Below are 20,131 nucleotides of genomic sequence, written 5' to 3' on the forward strand. Positions count from 1 at the left end.
ACTCGAAAAAAGTTCAAGAGATATAACGACTTTTTCAACAAGCAATGGCTCGTATCGCTTCACGCGATTGCTATTCGGCTTAAAAATAGCGCCAAATTCTTTTCAGAGAATGATGACTATAGCATTTTCCGGATTTTCCGGAACCTTCTCAAGCTTTCGTTTATATGGATGATTTAATAGTCAATGGTTGCTCCGAAACACATATGCTCAAAAACTTAAATGATGTCTTTGAGAAATGTAGGAAATACAATCTTAAATTACATCCTGAAAAATGTTAATTCCAGATTTCAGCAAAGAATTTTGCATAATAACAGATGCAAGTAAACAAGCATGTGGAGCAGTTTTAACTCAAAACAAAAATGGACTTCAACTTCCAGTTGCTTATGCATCAAGATCGTTTACTAAGGGTGAAAGTAATAAAAGTACAACAGAACAAGAATTGGCAGCAAGTCAGGCCAATAACTTATTTCAGACCATATATTTATGGTAGACACTTTACTGTCAAAACAGATCACAGACCATTAATATACTTGTTCTCAATGGTAAATCCAAGCTCTAAGCTAACTGGTATGAGACTTCAATTAGAGGAGTATAATTTTACAGTCGAATATCTGAATTGTATAGACAATTTTGTAGCGGATGTGTTATCAAGAATAACCATTCAGCAGCTACAAAAAATAAATGGATCTATAAAGAAAGTCTCTACAAGATATCAAAGTAGACAAAATTCCTGCGCAGAAAAGAAATAATAGAATTGCCAAGGAAATCTATAGAAAAAGCTTCAAAGCCCAACGTATATGAAGTCATTAACAATGACGAAGTACGTAAAGTAGTTACCTTGCATGTAAAAAATATGCTGTTTTTTTAAACATGGTAAGAAAATTACTGTGAAATTACTGTTAGCGATTTATTATACCAATGGAACTCTTGACGTAGGTCAATTTTTCCAAAGGCTTGAACACAAGCCGGTACAAATAAAATCAGCCAACTCAAAGTGGCACCGTGGGAAAATATCTTTGAACACGTTTCAATTGATAATTTCAAAAATATGGCAATAAAATATTAATTTCATTGAGACCTGGTGACCCAAATAGAAACAATAAAAGAAAAAGATGCTCTATTGTCTACATTCCATGATGATCCAATACAAGGAGGTCACACAGGCATCTCAAAAACCTTGGCCAATGTCAAAAGACATTATTATTGGAAAGGTATGACTCGAGGTATCACTGAGTACATACGAAAATGTCAAAAATGCCAAAAATCAAAAGTGATAAGAAAAATAAAAACTCCTTTAACAATAACAGATACGCCAATATATGCTTTCGACAGGGTTATAGTAAACACCATTGGTCCACTACCCAGGAAATGGGTAATGAAAATAAATACGCAGTCCCATTAATTTGTGATCTGACTAAATATCTAGTCGCGATTCCAATTTCAAACATAAATGCTAACACAGTAGCAAAGGCGATTTTTTGAGAATTTTATTCTTAAGTACGGTCCAATGAAGACGTTCATTACGGACATGGGAACAGAAAACAAAAATTCTATAATAAATGATTTGTGCAAGTATTTAAAAATAAATAATATAACATCAATAGCACACCACCTCCAGACAGTTGGAACAGTCGAAAGAAGTCACAGAACTTTTAATGAATACATACGTTCATATATGTCGGTTGATAAAACTGATTGGGACGTATGGATCCTATATTTCGTTTACTGTTACAAAACAACACCATCTATGGCACATAACTATTGTCCATATCAACTTTTTTTTCGGTAAAACAAACAATTTACTTAAACATTTTAATAGCACAGACTATATAGAACCTTTATATAATACTAGCTGTACCCTGCCACGTTTCTCTGTGGCATATTATGGTTAAGAGGGCACTTCTGAATACATCAAGGTTCTGGCAAAATCATCTTCCTGGCATAAGGTGAAGAAGGCAGTCAGAGTTGTCGCTGGCCGATTCAGGACTCTTTCTTGCACATTTTTTTCTGTGAAATAGACACGTTGACCATTCTCCAAATGGACTGCCACGTTTCTCTGTGGCATATTGTGGTTGAACGCATAAGAAATAAGTCAAACAAAAAATAATCATTTTCAAATTAATTTAATTCTGTAATACTTGTTGGTATACAATATTCTTTGTTTCTCCATTCTCCGCGTAAATATAAAGACTTTTTGGTTTTCCGACTCGTGAACACGCAACATATAATTGAAAAACAATCTTCATCCAAATCCAGACCACACAACTCCAGAGATTGACCTTGAGCTTTATTTATGGTCATTGCAAACGCCAAACGAATGGGAAACTGCAATCTCTTGAACTGGAACGGTGTATCTGTCGGGATCATAGGAATCCTAGGAATGAGGACATCTTCACCTTTGAAAGGACCAGTTATGATCTTTGCTTCTACTATGTTGTTCATCAATTTCTTGACTGCGAGTCGCGTACCGTTGCAGAGTTTCGGCTGTTTTATATTCCGGAGCATGATAATCGGCACACCTATTTTTAATTTTAATATGTGTGGTGGCATTCCAGGCAGATCAAGTGAGTTTAGAAATTCGGTAGGGTAATTAACTGCTTCATCTGCCTCCACAACGGTATCTATCGACTTATATGTAATTTCGTCAGTTTCTATGCTTTTTTGGATTACATGATTGAACTGGTAGACATCTTTGTTCTTGGCAGCGAGAATCGCTCGTCCACTGAGCCAATCGTGATTCCTATTATTTATTCGGATATTGGGGAACACTTTTTGGATAAGTTCTTCCTTCGATGTAACTAAATTACAGAAATTCCCGGGCAATACTATTTTTCTCGACGTCTCATTGACTGGCAGCTTTCCGTTCCCAATGTCCAGTAGCTGTCGTGAGAATACGTCGGCTGAGTCGTCGTTCTGTAACTGGACACGCATATTCGTCTTCAACTGTAATGTACGTACATGTTTCCACAATATAGAATATTTCAGGCAAGCATTTATCTCGTCAGCTGGTGTCGATCGGGAAATCTCAGGCAACGTTTGTCTGAAATCCCATGCGAGCAATATTAACGCGTTCCCATGCATTGCTCTCAGCCGCTCAGTCTCTCGGAAGGAGGCCCGTTCTTCGTCAGTCAGTCAGACCCAATCTCGACTTTTTTGGTGGCATGACTTCGTTTCTTACTGAACCTGAACAAAAAATAAAATTTGTATCTCCAATTTCTTCTTTGAATATGTTTTTAATGTTTGACAGGAAATGCTTTGATTTGCCTGTAGAGGGCGCAGTAGTAGGGGCACGGGGAAACGCTAAAAAAATAGATATATTCGCAACCGCAGATATGCTATCAACATCAAAGGTAGTCAATAACCGAGCTGGAACCTCAACGCATGTTCTCTAAAAATTTGGGCTTAAACGGTTCAGAACTTTTCAAGTTTCTTCTTTCAATATGTTTTGAATGTTTGACAGGAAATGCTTTGATTCAGCTGGCTGCCTGTAGATGGCGCAGCAGTAGGGGCACTTGGAAACGCTAAAATAATAGATATATTCGCAACCGCAGATAAGCTATCAACATCAAAAGTAGTCAATAACCGAGCTGGAACCTCAACGCATGTTGTGTAAAAATTTGGGCTTAAACGGTTCAGAACTTTTCGAGTCTATGAAGGATGTAGACACGAACAGAGCATTTTTATATATATAGATATACGATTATGTTAAGGAAAGTAAATATAGATTAGAAATATCATATAAAAGAGCTAGAATTATGTTAGAAGAAAATAAGATAAATAATTAAAAATTATACGATAAAAAAGTAATAAACGTAGATATATCGGTAGGAGATAAAGTCCTACTTAAGAATGAAATAGGACATAAGTTAGATCCAACTTATTTAGGACCCTATTCAGCAGAAAAGTTAGAAGATAATGATAATATAATAATTAGGGATACTAAAAAGAAAAAACAAAAAGTACATAAGGATAGATTAAAACTTTATAGTAATTGAATTGAAAACTCTAATATAAACAAAGAAAATTGTTTGAACAAAATAATATAAAACAATAAAAAGAAAAATGGAATTTAAGAAAGAAAGAAAATTCGAAAAAAAAGGAAAATTCTTTTTCTTTTATAAAAAGTGTAGCGCTTGCTCGGTATAAGATACTTTTTATTAGCGCCATCTGTTGGTCGATCATATGTCGAAAGGCGGCTAGGGCACGAAAGATCGGGTGAGAGAGTAACAGAGGCATTTGTCAACGGTCTCCCCGTTTCCACCACTTTCACATTGGGTTACCGCCACTTTTCCGGCGTCATCTTCCAGCATTCCATTTTTGGCTGCTGAAGTGTAGTGACTCCTATATTTGGCGACCGGCGACAAAATTTCGAAAAAGTAATCGCGTGTGTTCAAAGTGCTGAGAATACAATTTTGCTTATTGGCCACAGCCACGAATAGAAAGGTGAGCGTACAGATAGGGAAAAGCATAGGCAGCTTGAACTTATTTATGAATTTTAAAGGCTGCAGTTTGTACCGCTCGAAGGCCCGAGGAGAGGCGAGGGGCAGGCAACGAAACGACTCCGGCGCAGCTTCTTGGATTCTTTTAAACGCCTGGATCTGAATTCTAGGAGGAGGACTTCCCCGTCGCCCCGCTCACCAGAGCTGGGGAAAATATTACTTTTTATATAATTTTATGGGGTTGAAGCATAATTAATCGCCGAATGCGGTAGAACGACCTTTGTGCCCTTGGCGAACAGCTCTAGAGAGCACAACTAAGCAGAGAATTCGGTAGCAGTCGTGCGAGCTTTTATGCCAGAGTCGGTGTAGGCGTAGGCTTCGGCAAAGCATTGCGATTAGTTTAATGTAATTCTTTCGGGCGTTTTGAACTCGCCGCCGCAATGGGATCCCGGCCAAAGTGCATTTAATTCGAGCCCCAGGCCTCATCGCGACGAACTATTGTAAAGAAAAAGGGAATTTTCGACCCCCATTTTGTTCCAGTGTCAGTAAAGATAATATGGAAAATTAGTGTAAGAAAAAATAGAAATTTTAAGTTAGGTTAAAGTTCGGAAAAATTGCAAGGAAAAAAAGAATGATGTGAAATGAACTTAGGCATATGTAAAGAGCAATGTGCGGCAAAGAGAAATGTTAATTCGTTGCATTCCGGTGAAAATTAATGAGAAAATCGATTTAGATAGCGCGGGCCGTATGCGTCTTTTTTTTTTTTTTTTGATAGTTTCCCCCCCATCTTCGTAGTCTCTTTTAGGGATGTGAATTTCTTTTTTTGCATGTATCATTTTCATCCCAATTTTCAGCTAGCCTCCGAGGAAAGCGCTTTCGTCGGTGGAGTTAAGAAAATGGTGAGTGTCGAAGTAATAATTTAAACACTTTCAAGTACAAAAAAAAATAAATGAATTGAAAAGAAAGAAAATGTCCCAAATCATGAGCCGTTAACGTAAAAGAAAGATCGAAAATTTAGCCGAACCAACGGCAGAAAACGAAGAGGGAAAGGAAAAAAAAGAGGAACGCTGATACATAAGGCTATTTAAGCTGAGGGCTTTTATGCTTCTCCAATTCGAATTGTTATTTTTGTTGTTGCAACATGTGGATTGAATCTCAGTCAGCGTAATTAACAATTTCCTCCAACTTGCCCAAAATTGTTTTGCCATTATTTTTATTTTTGCCCGAAATCGAGTTGAATGATGTACATATATTTATTTATCACTAGCTGTACCCTGCCACGTTTCTCTGTGGCATATTATGGTTAAGAGGGCACTTCTGAATAAATCAAGGTTCTGGCAAAATCATCTTCCTGGCATAAGGTGAAGAAGGCAGTCAGAGTTGTCGCTGGCGGATTCAGGACTCTTTCTTGCACATTTCTTTCTGTGAAATAGACACGTTGACCATTCTCCAAATGGACTGCTAACTGGATAGCGTTCATGAATTGGGAACGAAAAAATTCTCCATGCAGCCTTATGTATCTTCCAGCCTGGTATTGAGATATTTTATCGACAACTCGTACTGCATTGTTTTCACCATTTTCTGCCTGAACACCAAAAACTGCCATATCGCTGCCTTTATTCACGTACTTGTAATTTTATCATACAGCCAAATCAGTATGTGCGCATGCGGCAATCCTTTTTTCTGTCATTCTACTGAATACATCCAGCACCGCACAGATCCAAAAACTCCATGTTTCACAATGAAATCCATCAGTGACTTGAGCTTTTGTCTGAAAACACGGGCTGTGATGTCATGCCTATCCCTATACGATTGTCCAGGAAATAACAGCTGTACTATCTCGTCCCAAGCTGGATTGCATGTGAAGGTGATAAATAAGTCTGGACGGCTGTGGCAACGAACATATGCCATGGCATTTTGAGCATATTCATGCATGTAGCGTGGACTACCTATGTATGAGGATGGCAAAATCGTGAGCTTTCCAACGTTGGTTGTATTACGGTCATTCATCACAGCATCCCGCAAATGTATATATTCATCGGACCGAAGTTTCGTCTGATTCAATCGGAGGAACAGCAAACGTTCTGTTTCAATTTTTGCATACATATCGACAATGTACTAATGAAACAACTGACGACATTTCAATATATGATTGCAATCGGTCCTCCGAACCATTAACCTGTATGAGTAAAAGTTCATCGCGCTGCACTTTTTATTCGTTTCGACACCATTGAATGGATCTACCATCTTCACATTGAAATGGTATCCATCGGCACCATCCCAGAAGATTAGTGGATACTGCAAAGCATCGTAACAACGGTGAGTTTCTGCGACGTTTACCAATCGATCGTTTCGTCGATGGAGAATAATATCTCGAGGTTGGAACTGATCCCCGACGATGACAATTGCCACTTCGTCTATAGTTGGAGCATTATATCTCTTGATATGTTCTCCAGCAGGCGTTTTGTCTGCATGAATGACAATTTTATGGGTATCCGAAGGCATCATATCGATTGCTGTTTTGAATAAAAGCACCAAATTGTTCCGTTCGTGAAAAAGCTTCTGTAGCTGCGAAATAATGTGCCTCTTCATTTAGGTATTGATTCCATAACGTGCATCTACTTCATTTCCATCATCACCAAGAAGAAGAAATTTGTGTTCGCTGTCTGGGAACGGAAGCAGGGAACCGGCTTTATGATAGATTTGTCCTTTGATTTTAAAAGTTGGCATGAATTGTGCAGTTATAATTTCCGCACCAAATGACGTCATTTGAAAGCAAGAGTTGTATTTCCTAATGTTCGACAGGAAATGCTTCGATTCTGCAGTAGATCCAGCGAATAGAGAGTGCAGGGGCTCTGGTGGTGCTTCAAGTTGAGGCAATTCCACTTTCCCGGAAGCGCAACACAATCCTTTTGGTTCGTTTTTGAATTTGAGAGCCTGACGGTATATGCAGACCTGATGCATTCGTCCAATAACGACATTCGATTCGAGCTGTAATCAATAGTTGGATTATATCTGAATGCAAGACGATTGTATTGCAGGTTTTGATCTTCTGCAAGCTGTAAACGCGCTTCAGCTACCCTTGCCCTGTCGCGTTCATTATTTTGAGAGTGAATCAAATCGATTGCTGCAGAACGCGACTGCCTAACTCTCAATCGTTTTCTCTCAAGCCTATCTGATATCTGCCTATTCCTCGTTACTTAATTACTTACTGAACCTGAACAAAAAAATAAAATTTTTTTCTCCAATTCCTTATTTCAATTTTTTTTGAATGTTTGACAGGAAATGCTTTGATTCAGCTGGCTGCCTGTAGAGGGCGCAGCAGTAGGGGCACGGGAATACGCTAAAATAATTGATATATTTGCAACCGCAGATAAGCTATCAACATCAAAAGTAGTCAATAACCGAGCTGGAACCTCAACGCATGTTGTGTAAAAATTTGGGCTTAAACGTTTCAGAACTTTTCAAGTCTATGAAGGATGTAGACACGAACAGAGCATTTTTATATATATAGATTGGTATTCTAAGTTTTAATGTTTAATTGTCTATATACGTTTCTTATTTTAAGTAATGAATTTATATTTTTCTAGTTTTAAATAAAATTATTATTATGTTTTAAAATGTCGAGTATTGGCCGCAGCTGGCATGCGTTGTGATGTAGGGTAGCATTTGTCGAAGGGGTCGCTCAAGCTATATAGCTTTGAGGATGGGAGCGACCATAGGAAGGGTGGGCAAACTAGAGCCTCCAGAACACCAGGAGTGCTAAAAAAAAGGGGGAGTAAGCCGAAGAGAGTTAAATTTTCCTCAACTTTTATTTATGTGTTGTCTGTTTCTCTGTCCCGGTTTAAGCTTGTTGTAGCACGCAGTTATTTCTGTTTAAAATTATGCAAAGGCAACCCGAGATCTGAGCAAGACCATCACTCCCGTAGCCGACGAGCCGAAGCCGGAAATATATCTTGCGTGCGCTCCGATCTCGAGCTAACAACTTGCCTGTGACATTTGTTTTGAGTGTAGCGATTCGTTACAAAACAGACAACATTTAAAATAAAATAATAACACATATATTTTTAAATACACATAGTTTTAAACATATACATTTACACGTAAATCTTATTTTATTATTATTTTATTTTAATATAATACACAAGCAGCGACTATGTAGCAGCGCGCCTAAAGCTAAGTGCCCTCTGCACGTACTAAAGTGCAGACGAAATATGATCCGCACTCGATTACAGCGACGGCCCAAATAGCTAAGTCAGCGTTCCCACGCATGACCCTCTCAGCTTGCCAGCAACATTTCCGTTGCTGTACATAATAAGCCTAATTAAAATGTATGTAAAACGGCTGCTCACTGCTTCACCGTGGACAGCACTAAATCTAAGAAATTATTCAATAAAAATCTATCGGAGGATACTGAAAGAAAACAACCAGATCTACCTCGATATTTTGGATGGTTATTTTATATATAAAATATTGACTCCTCAAAGTCCCGTTATACCGGCCGACAATGGCACGACAGATAACCAATCTGACAATCAAATGCCCTATAGCGGTTCCTCCTACGAGACATATTTTTGATTCGCGGCTCTCCCCCGATCAAACATCGAAAGATGTTTTCGCCTTTATTCAAGGGAAAAAGAAAGCCGATAAAATAAAGATTAAGGTGGAAAAGTTCAATTTCTTGTGCTAGGGGTATTTCATTTTTCAGAATAAATGTCCCTAATGATAGGGATATTTCATGTTTCAAAATAAATGTCCCTAACGAGCTCTTTAGCACAATTTCCAAATTCCCAAATTCTGGCGTTGTTGATAAGGAGTTCGAAGCGAAGACAATGAAAAAGCGGCTTGCTGGAATTTCTCTTCCCAGGCCTGATCCTACCACTGTGCCTTCTACGCCTTCCAATCCCGACCCAAAAAACTAACCCACTTGGTAAATCCTTTTAGTTGCAAGAGGCTTTCTAACTTGTATTCTGATAGCCTTTTAATTGCTTCTTAGCTTATTGAACTCACAGAAACCTGGTCAAAGCCGAAGATCCGAAGCTTTTCCATCTGTGTTCACAGTATATCAACTAGATTGTCCTAACAGACGCGCCACGTCAGAATTATTAGCTCTCGAGGAATGCAACGATGTTGAATGTGATGTATGTGTGATGCTTTCTATCAACGGTAGCTCTATTTTTATTACCTGTTCCTACATACCTCCATTGTCGGAACTTCCTGTTTATTGGAACTACCTCTCCGCTATTCAGATGGTTTCCAGTAGACTTTTGGATAGAGACCAGTTGGTAGTCCTAGGTCATTTTAATATTCCTGGGGCTATTTGGTTCTCAAAGATTTCCACTAATACTCTCTAACCTCTTCCATCTACCCTCTACGAAATTCCTTAGAGCGCTTGCTCGCTCTTTGTTTTGTCTCTGATCCAAAGAGACCGAAGCTGGCGACCGAAGATCCCTATCATCCTACTTTCGATGTGTCCTTGATATTGGGTCTGAGTTGGTCAATACATTTGACCGTCCGTTACAATGTCATGAATTAATTTCTTACTGAATGTGTTCCGTTATACTTTCCGCCAATCTCAAAGAAAGTTCCGTGGTTTACTAAAGAGTTAAGACGAACTAAAAAAATCTAAGCGGTCTGCTAAATTTAAATTCAACGGTTCTCAATCTGCCCTTTCATCTTATTTATCTGTCAAACTTGTTTTATAATAACTATCTAACTCGTTGTAGGGCCCAGTTCTCACAGGACCCAAAACATTTTTATAATTTTGTAAACACTAAACGTAAGCCTTAAACAAATTCTTCCTCGCTTTCATTTAAAAATACTACCACAAATAATGATCAGGCAAACAACTTATTCAAACTTTTCCAATTTATATCACATTTATTCCAACGACATACCCAAATTGAATTTAGTTTTCTGTCCTAGCCTAAAAGAAAAATGTTCTCTTATTTTAGATCTTCATCGTGTCAAGCCAGTTTATTCGCCAGGTCCCAATGGAATTCCTGGCTGTGTGCTCAGGTATTGTGCTCAGGTATTGTGCCGACGCCCTGTGCTATCCCCTTCTGAAATTGTTTATCTTATTCTTAGTAACTTCCCTCTTTCCCATTATTTGGAAGGAATCGTTTATTATTTCTCTCCACAAAAAAGGTAGCAAATTGGATGTAGAGGAATCTCTAAGTTGTCGGCCATCCCTAAACTTTTTGAAAACATAATTACTCCTCACTTGCAGCACCATTGTAGATTAGTTAACATATTTCTCCATGTCAACCTTTTAGAGCTCTCTTCCTGTTTTGTAGAGCTTCCATAATAATTTTCTGACAGATGTAAACTTTACTAATTTCAATAAAGTATTTGACTCTATTGATCATTCTCTCGTAAGGAAGATCGATTTATTTAGTTTGCTAAGTGATCTTCTTAATTGGATCTCAAGCTATATATATATATATAAAAATGCTCTGTTCGTGTATACTTCCTTTAAAGACTTGAAAAGTTCTGAACCGTTTAAGCCCAAATTTTGACACAACATGCGTTGAGGTTCCAGTTCGGTTATTGTCTTATTTTGATGTTGATAGCTTATCTGCGTTTGCGAATATATCTGTTTTTTTTTCGCGTTTCCCCGTGCCCCTACTGCTGCGCGTTCTACAGGCAGCCAGCTGAATCAAAGCATTTCCTGTCAAACATCCCCAACATATTGAAAGAAAAAATTTGAGATTAAAATTTTATTTTTTGTTCAGTTTCAGAAAGAAACGAATTCATGCCACCCAAGAAGTCGAGTTTGGGTCGTCGTACTCGCAATACAGAAGCAAAAAAACGTAAGATTATGAATATGACTGACGAAGAGCGGGCCTCCATCCGAGAGACTGAGCGGCTGAAAGCAATGCAGATGCACAACGCGGAATCAGCAGAAAGACGAGCAGATAGGCTTGAGAGAAAACGATTGAGAGTTAGTCAGTCGCGTTCTGCAGCAATCGATTTGATTCACTCTCAAAATAATGAACGCGACAGGGCAAGGGTAGCTGAAGCTTGGATGCTCCAGGAAGAACGGGGAAAACATTCCTCATTACATTGATTCTGGCTACGTTTCGAGTTAACAAGGACATAGCTTTAGCTCTTGCTTCATCTGAAATCGCTGCGACATTGCTACCTGGTGGGAGGACTGCTCATTCAGCGCTGAAGTTCCCGTTGAACATGCAAATCATCGAGACTCCTACGTGAAACATTTCCAGGGCATCTGTCATGGGAAAAGTATTGCACCGATGTAAACTCACTGTTTGGGATGAATGCACAATGGCGCACAAAAAATCGCTGGAGGCTCTCGATCGATCATTGCGGGATTTGCATGGAGCTGTCCAACCATTTAGGAATGCGTTAATATTGCTCGTAGGGGATTTCAGGCAAACGTTGCCTGTGATTTCCCGATCGACACCAGCTGACGAGATAAATACTTGCCTGAAATAGTCTATATTGTGGCAACATGTACGTAAATTACAGTTGACGAATATGCGTGTTCAGTTACAGAACGATGACTCAGCCGACGTATTGGACATTGGGACATTGGGAACGAAAAGCTGCCAGTCAATGAGACGTCGAGAAAAATAGTATTGATCGAGAATTTCTGTAATTTAGTTACATCGAAGGAAGGACTTATCCAAAAAGTGTTCCCCGATATCCGAATAAATTATAGGAATCACGATTGGCTCAGTGGACGATCGATTCTCGCTGCCACCAGACTGATACACCGTTCCAGTTCAAGAGATTGCAGTTTCCCATTCGTTTGGCGTTCGCAATGACCATTAATAAAGCTCAAGGTTATTCTCTGGAGTAGTGTGGTCTAGATTTGGATGCAGATTGTTTTTCACACGGACAATTATATGTTGCGTGTTCCCGTGTCGGAAAACCAGATAGTCTTTATATTTACGCGGAGAATGGATAAACGAAGAATATTGTATACCAACAAGTATTACAGAATTAAATGAATTTGAAAATTATTCTTTTTTGTTTGACTTATTTCTTATGCGTGCAACCACAATATGCCACAGAAAATCGTGGCAGGGTACAGCTAGTATATACATACTACTATACTTGTTTATTTGTAAGTTAAAAAGAAATATTTTATTTTATTTAAACCGAATTATTTTAAGATATTTTTTAAAGAAGAACATCGACCGAATAATTTCGTGTCTCAAACTGAACTCAACTTATTGAACTAGGATGGCTGACGTTCAAGCCTCGGTTTCGAGCTTTTGTGGATCTTGATGGATTTCGAAAGATTCTGAGAGAGACCTTAATTGATTCTTTAATTTCTCTTGGATTCAAGTGCATTCGCTATTGGGTACAAGTGCTCTTTTGAAATTTGATAATTTTGTTTTCGAGCTAATGAGTCCGAACTTCGAGCGTGTGACCGCGACAAATAGGAAAGGATGTTTAGACGATAAAATTGTTTAGTCTACTACTGGGGACTTGTGTTTATTCTACTGTCGGACTCGTGTGGAGTTGTGGTGTCCGATGACTGTATGGTTATCATTCGATGATGATCCATGGGTTTGCATATATGTGGAATATGTAGGCATGTGCTAAAGTCTGTGGGACTGTGGATATGTCACTTCCCTAACATTTGAATTTGGCCTATCCTCAGGCAGATAATGTGGGATAAGTCATTATGTTATTTTCCGGAATAATCTGATCATTTACACTTTGGTCCGGGATCGGTTGTTCTAATTTTGTTTTCTTATATTTAACAATGAGTTTCTTAGGTATACTCTTAAATTTATAGATGACATACAAGATTAAACTTATGATTGTAATGACAAAAGATGTAAGACATATGATTTGAAACACGCTGTAATGTTTTACATGGGGATCAATTATTCCATTTGTTTGAATGTATGCCAAAGGTTCTATTCTGGTTATGTTGTTAACAATAAAATCTGCAAAGTTGTTTGAAATTATAAATTCATTTATTTGCATAGTATAATTTTTTATTTTAATAATTTTGTTTCTTTGTATAGAAATTCAATTGTTATTGTCTATTCCAGGTGACTAATATGTTTGGTTCTACATAGTTGATTTGGAAATCTTTGTGTGCTTTGCATTCAGAATGTTCTTGCTTAATAATTCCTACCAATCATTTGTCGAAAAGGAGTTTTCCTGTATGTGTGTTATAAACCTTATCTTCGTAAGTGTAAAACTTACCAAATACAGATTCGTTGAGGATGTAATTGGACTCGTCAAGATATGGGACTACTTCGAATATTGGGACTTTCATTACTTCGCTAGGAACATGGGAAATGATTAAAACTTCGCTTGTATCTGTTTTAAGTAAAGTGAATGTTTTAATTTTTAGCATTTTCTTGGAATTTACATGTTTCAAATAATCGTGTTTAAGTAATTTCGGATTAAAAATTCCCAGTCTCGTGAGTTGCATACCCATTTCTATGTCAATATATTCGGCGAATTGTTGTAACTTGAAAATAAGTACTGCTACCTGTTAGTATTTTTCCTTTTCTATTATGAATTTGTTGATGATATCTATCCCGCTATTAATCACATCTATGATCATATTCAAATTGTTATTCTGAACGGAATTTTCTGACAAATTATTGATTTTGCCTTCTAACTCATCTTTGTCATCCTGATCTAGGGTGCCGAATAAATATTTTTACGCTGTTCATACAATATTTACCAGACCTCGTTTGTTTCTCTTAATTATTCTCAAACCGTTTATTTCCCTTTTTAGTCTTTCGGCTTAGTAATCTATTTGGATTACAACGGGAAAATATTTCGCCTCATCCAATAAATTCTCAAACATTAGCATGGTCTTAGTTATGTTTATGCTTAAGTAGTGATATTCGTAACTTGTGGGTATCTCCGTAACTCCTGTTTGGAATAATATGTATCCATTTTTAGCATTAATTGTATTTACTTCTATTGAACTATGGTGATGAGAGTGATGATTCTGGGGTTCTTTTAGTGGTATAGTGCTTTGTTTTATAAACATATTCGATCGTTTCAAATTTTGTACATCGATCTTCTATATTTTGTTTACTACCAATAATTTTGAACTTCTCATTTACTGTCTTATGAAACCCTTCTGTGTCAGATACACAATTTTTACTTGTCGTGATGGTTATATCTACGCCATCTGATCTTAGCCAGTTTTGGAATGCTATACACATAAGAGCTGAATCTTTATCCGCTTTTAATTCTTACGGTTTTCCCATGTCATTAAATATCTTCATGGGGACTCTCTTTGCTTCTAGCCAATTTTTACTTTTTTCTTCAATTAGGGTAGCGAATTTCGAATAGATATCTATGCAAGATAGGAAGGTTTGATTCCCTGTTAGATAAAAATCAATCACGTATTTTTCTCTAGTGTTTAGCACTTCAGATGTCGTATTAAATACAAGTTTCGTATTCCTATGTTCAGTTTTAGCTATGTTGCAAACTTCGCATTCATTGATTTTACAGAGTTAAATAAATTTGAAAATTATTCTTTTTTGTTTGACTTATTTCTTATGCGTGCAACCACAATATGCCACAGAGAAACGTGGCAGGGTACAGCTAGTATAATATATATTTATATTTATATATATATATTTTTTTTTTCCTTTTTTTAAATTTATATTTTAAGATAATGTTTAACACGTAGTTCTTATCTTTTTTTAGTTCTTACTTTTTACACTTCTTCTCTAGTTCAGTTTGTCCCAGAAAGTGATCCGCTGTTCCACGACTTACACTAGAGTCGCTCTCTTATGAGAGAGCTTCGTAACATATCAATAAGAGTGACCGGAGCATACTTATTTTACTCACAGACTTTGCTGAATATTATAACTAAATTACAATTTTAAGATATTTACAATATACAATTTTGTTCTATATTTTACAATTTAACTATTCGTTTTATATTGTAAGGAACCGATGGTCCCCCACAAACACATGTAAATATTTGTATATAGTAGGAATAGATATAGGGAACCAGACAGAAAAGACCCATGGAGGGCACAATGTAAAGATATTAGTAAGATTGGCAGTAGGTATAGTAGTAAGAATAGCACTAGGGATAAGAGTAGAAGCAACACCCCACCGGATTCAACACACTCGGCAGGGCCACACACACGGCAGGGCCACACACACGGCGGAGCCATGTGTTTGTAATTATAAGCATTTGTAATTATAAGCATTTATGTAAATTTAGGTGTATTTTCAATCATACAGTCGAATACACAGCGACAGAGCCACACGCCATCGGCAGAGCCCACAGCGACAGAGCCACACGCCATCGGTAGAGCCCACAGCGGCAGAGCCACACGCTATCGGCAGAGCCCACAGCAACAGAGCCACACGCCATCGGTAGAGCCCACTGCGGCAGAGCCCACAGCGGCAGAGCCACACGCCATCGGTAGAGCCCACTGCGGCAGAGCCCACAGCGGCAGAGCAACACGCCATCGGTAGAGCTCACTGCGGCAGAGCCACTCGCCATCGGCAGAGCCCACAGCGGCAGAGCCACTCGCCATCGGAAAAACCCGCTTGCCGACAACAAAGCCATACACCCGGCAGAGCAACCCCCGCCAGAACAACGGCAGAGCAGCAGCCACACACCCGAGCAGCGCAAAGTACAGTCGCATCCTTGGAAAACAGCATACGGGCGACCCAGGCTCAGGACAACAACGCAATCAGGGACGACGACAACAACACGGTAGGGATCTTTGACGCTACTGAGGTGTTTGTTTTGTCCAATTTGGGTTCCCTCCCTCCCCTATCCTACCACCCAGTTTGGCGGCCAAGGCTGGAACAGTTTACGGCTGACGGGGCCGTGACCGCTGTTCTCAGACCCCTGCATGGAAGCGACCCATGGTTGACGGGGCCGCGACCAAACAGGGTTCCTCTCCGGGGGTAGCGTGCGGCACACGGGTTACGTGGTCGCCATGCATATGCCCGGAGGTATCCTTACACCCAGGCGAGGACACGGGCCGCCCCTTGGTCGGGTTGAGGGACGGTCTTCACCCGACACCGGGGCCGGTTGACGAGGCGTGGACCGAAGCCGAGCCGCACATGGCCTCCGGTGGGACAGGTGTCGGTATCCGGATAACGGGCCGACCCTGAACCGCCGGGAAGCCGGTGCGGAGCATCCCTTTTCCCCTCTACTCCTCCCCTCCTGTTCCCCCGTCTCGGCCTCACGCCCCCGAAATCCTGCCTGTCCCAGTAAATTTAAATATTTCTGTGAAGGATCCTGTCCCGGCTTTGTTTATACCCCGGCCAGTGATTAGCATCCTTACAGATGGTGCCCGAGCAGGAACTGGACAGAATTTCCGGAACACCACAAAAAAAACATCGGCGCACACGACGCGAAAAAAAGGCATGCAGAGCTACAGACCCGAAGCTCTGAAACACTAAGGTACACGAACTTGACGGATGAAGAGAGACGAGTTCACCCCGACACGAACGAAGACACAAAGAGGATAGGTAGGAAGACGACGACGACGCCGCAACCGACGGCGCCGCCAGAAGGAAGCATAGGGCCCTATCTCTTTCGCACGCCATGGGTTTCCGATACGAGGAGAACGCCGAGGCTGGTTGCGCCGGCATATAAAGCGGTTTTTCCGAACATTCATCATCAAATACAACGACATGGGAGTCGCCTGGATCTCCTTTCGAAAGAAGCATGAGATCGAAGACATCCTTCTAGAACTCATCTTAGAACCAAGTGGTACAGTCGAGGAGCAACGGGGCCAACTGAACGCATTCGCAAGTCAACCTGAACACTCGGACGCAGTCCTGATACAGCTTGGGAAGATGGAACTCAAGTACGGAAATGCCCCTTCCGGGGACATCAAACCACTGTTGCCGCTCTCACCCGATACGGAGAAGTTCAGTGGCAACCAGACACTCGCGGTTCCACAAAGTACCTCACCTTCAACTCGGAAGTCGGAAGGTAACACACGAATGACTACCACACAGCTGAAAATGAATACCTGCTATCTTCACCTCAGACTCGCTTATCTTCATAGAGAACTTGGAGGAACGGGCGGATACTTACCGGATTGTGAGGAAGTATCCCACGCACTCATCGTCTTTTTATCAGGACAAGCGGTGAACTGGTTCCGTGTCAGCGGTCTCCAAGGCAAGACCAGGACCGAGGTGCGTCGAGAATTCTAGGAATTCTTTCTATCGCCACGATATTACCAACGACTGGATGACGAGATCCGCACACGCTATCAACGGAACAATGAGCTATTCTGATTGACCAACGACTCTAAATGCAACGCGCAGAATTCACAGTAGAAGCACAGATGTTCACACGTCGACTGGATTTCAGGACTTTGGCCGAGTTAACACAACTAGTCGTTAACTACAAAGTCGTACGCAACCGCGGAGGAAGAGCTCTCCGTGGACATACAGGCCTACTCACCGACCACCACTCCCTAATGTGGTTAAATTCCATCGATAACCCCACGGGCCGGATCGCTCGAATTACAACAGTTCCAGTACGACATCAACTATCGACGTGGGATCCAGAACTTGGTTGCCGGCGCCCGGTCGCGTCTACCCCTGGCAACCGTTCAACAAGCGCAGGTGCAGGACAACACCCGCAAATGGATCAACAAGATGCTTCGCCGGATTTAGCAGGAACCCGCCAAGTATCCCGACAACCGCGAGGAGAACGGACAGCTATTCCGACGTAAAGGCTTGCGTCCGGAGGAGGAGGACTACACCCCCTGGAAACTATGCGCGGGCGCTAGCTTTAGCAGGAGGGTACTACAGGAATGCCACGATCATCCGACCGCGGGGCATCTGGGCGTACGGAAAACATGTACGCAGGTGGCCCAGAGGAATTACTAGCCCGGAATGTTCCAGGAAATAGCCATCTACGTGCGACGCTGCCTGAGCTGCCAACGCTTTAAGGTTAGCCAGGAGAAAGCAGTTGGAAAGATGTTCATACGCCAGGTTAACGAACCTTTCCAGATTCTATGCGCCGACTTTGTGGGACCCCTCCCGCGGTCCAAACAAGGACACACAGTTCTCCTTGTGTTTCTGGACTCGTTCAGCAAATGGGTCGAGCTAATTCCCTTGCGACGAGCCACTTTGCCATACTTGGAGCGAGCCTTTCGGGAAAGGATACTCAGCCGTTTCTTAGTAAACAGTAGTGTATCTGACACTACGGGATTTAGCCCCGCCTTCCTTGCCCAAGGCCAGGAGCCACCCCTACCCAACACTCTCTACGATGAAGTTACACCAGGCTGAGGAATCGCCATGATCCCGCCTAAAAAACGAAGCCAACAACTACACATTATCTTTAAAGTTGCTCGCGACAACGCCAAACGTGCCATCGCCGAGCAAGGCAGGCACTACAACTTACGGTGAAGGGAATGGAGACCAGCACTGGGTGCTCCAGTTCTCGTGCACCGGCAAGCAATGTCCAACGCTGCCGAAGGGTTTTCTGCCAAGCAAGCAGCCAAGTATGATGGACCTTATCAGGTCGTCAGCTAGCATCAACAACCTGATGCCGAATCATAAACACAACGACAGTGAGCACGAGCGCACGTTAGGAGCCGAGACGACCCGGCATATGCCCGGAGGTATCCTTGCACCCAGGCGAGTCCGGCAGACCCGATACCCGGGTGACGGGGTTGAGGACGCGGACCGCGCCTTTGTCTAATCCTCCCTCCCTGGCCGAGGAACACGCCGCTGGTTAATGAGGGGTGAACAGAAGCCGAGCCGCACATGGTCACCGGTGGGACAGGCGTCTGTATCCGGGTGACGGGCGACCCTGAACCGCCGGGAACCGCCTTAACAAGGTATTGCGAGACAATTGAAACTCGTCAATATCTTTAGGCAAATACCTGTAATTTTAAAAAATGTTTTCAATTCTTTATTTGACTTTCTTTGTACCTCTTTTGCTTCTTTATCTTCTAATCTTTTCGTTAGATTATCCAAAGCTTCTCCTCTCTGTGATATCCCAAATATTGTTTCACTGGGACACTGCCTTGTGCTACTTTGAATTGAACACTCAACTTTTCCAATAACTGTATACGTTTTCCGGTGCTGTCAATTTTGCTATCATGAATCCTACCCCCCTATTGACTCGTTCAACTTGGCCGTTGGCCAGCGGTAAGCCCGTCGCTATTTTTATGTGCTTAAGACTACTATTTTCCACAAATTCTTTAAAATCAGGTAATGTAATCCAATTACCCCAAACTGATATTATACACCTAGGTCTACTATAAACTCAAAAATAATCTGTGAATGCATTTATCACCTCTTTTATATTCGGCGTTTTTGTTGTGCACTACATAACAAACTTTGTGAATGCATCTTCAACAATAATTATATGTTTTTTCTATCTGTTACTATCTATCGTTCCATAATGATTTATATTAATGATCTCAAAAGAATTATTGCTTTTCGGTATACTATGTCAAAATCCATCTCCTTTATCTACTTTCGAAGAATACGCTATGTACTTTTAACAACTTCGAAAAAGCTGTATGACTTAATCTTTTATATTTTGAAACCATTAGCTTTTCCCAATAACACCTAAAATTTCATCCCTACTAATATGATCCACTTTGTCATGGTATTTGTATGACACATGTTACTCCATTGGATTCGGGACTGTAGTCATTACTCTTTTTATAAGTCACTCCATTTCTCATTTCATATATTTATGATCGCTGCTTTCTAACATTTTGCTA

The 20,131-nt window shown here is 40.6% G+C and overlaps 1 protein-coding gene, 1 long non-coding RNA gene and 1 pseudogene across 5 annotated transcripts in view; 1 reads left to right on the top strand and 2 right to left on the bottom strand.

Annotated features, from left to right (window-relative positions):
• LOC110179908 (uncharacterized) overlaps positions 1-20,131 on the bottom strand; it is a 129,075-nt gene that overhangs the window by 46,653 nt on the left and 62,291 nt on the right. The gene's annotated exons all lie outside the window — the stretch shown is intronic.
• On the bottom strand, positions 2,108-3,393 carry LOC147643142 (uncharacterized). The gene is made up of 2 exons (XR_015272523.1): positions 2,959-3,393; positions 2,108-2,880 (listed from the first exon to the last, which is right to left on the bottom strand). It is a non-coding gene; the product is annotated as an uncharacterized LOC147643142 (long non-coding RNA).
• On the top strand, positions 17,067-18,278 carry LOC147643143 (uncharacterized; annotated as a pseudogene).

This window comes from Drosophila serrata, unplaced genomic scaffold, assembly GCF_035046125.1.
Source record: "Drosophila serrata isolate PLE 108 unplaced genomic scaffold, ASM3504612v1 contig_291, whole genome shotgun sequence".
NCBI classification, from domain to species: Eukaryota; Metazoa; Arthropoda; class Insecta; order Diptera; family Drosophilidae; genus Drosophila; species Drosophila serrata.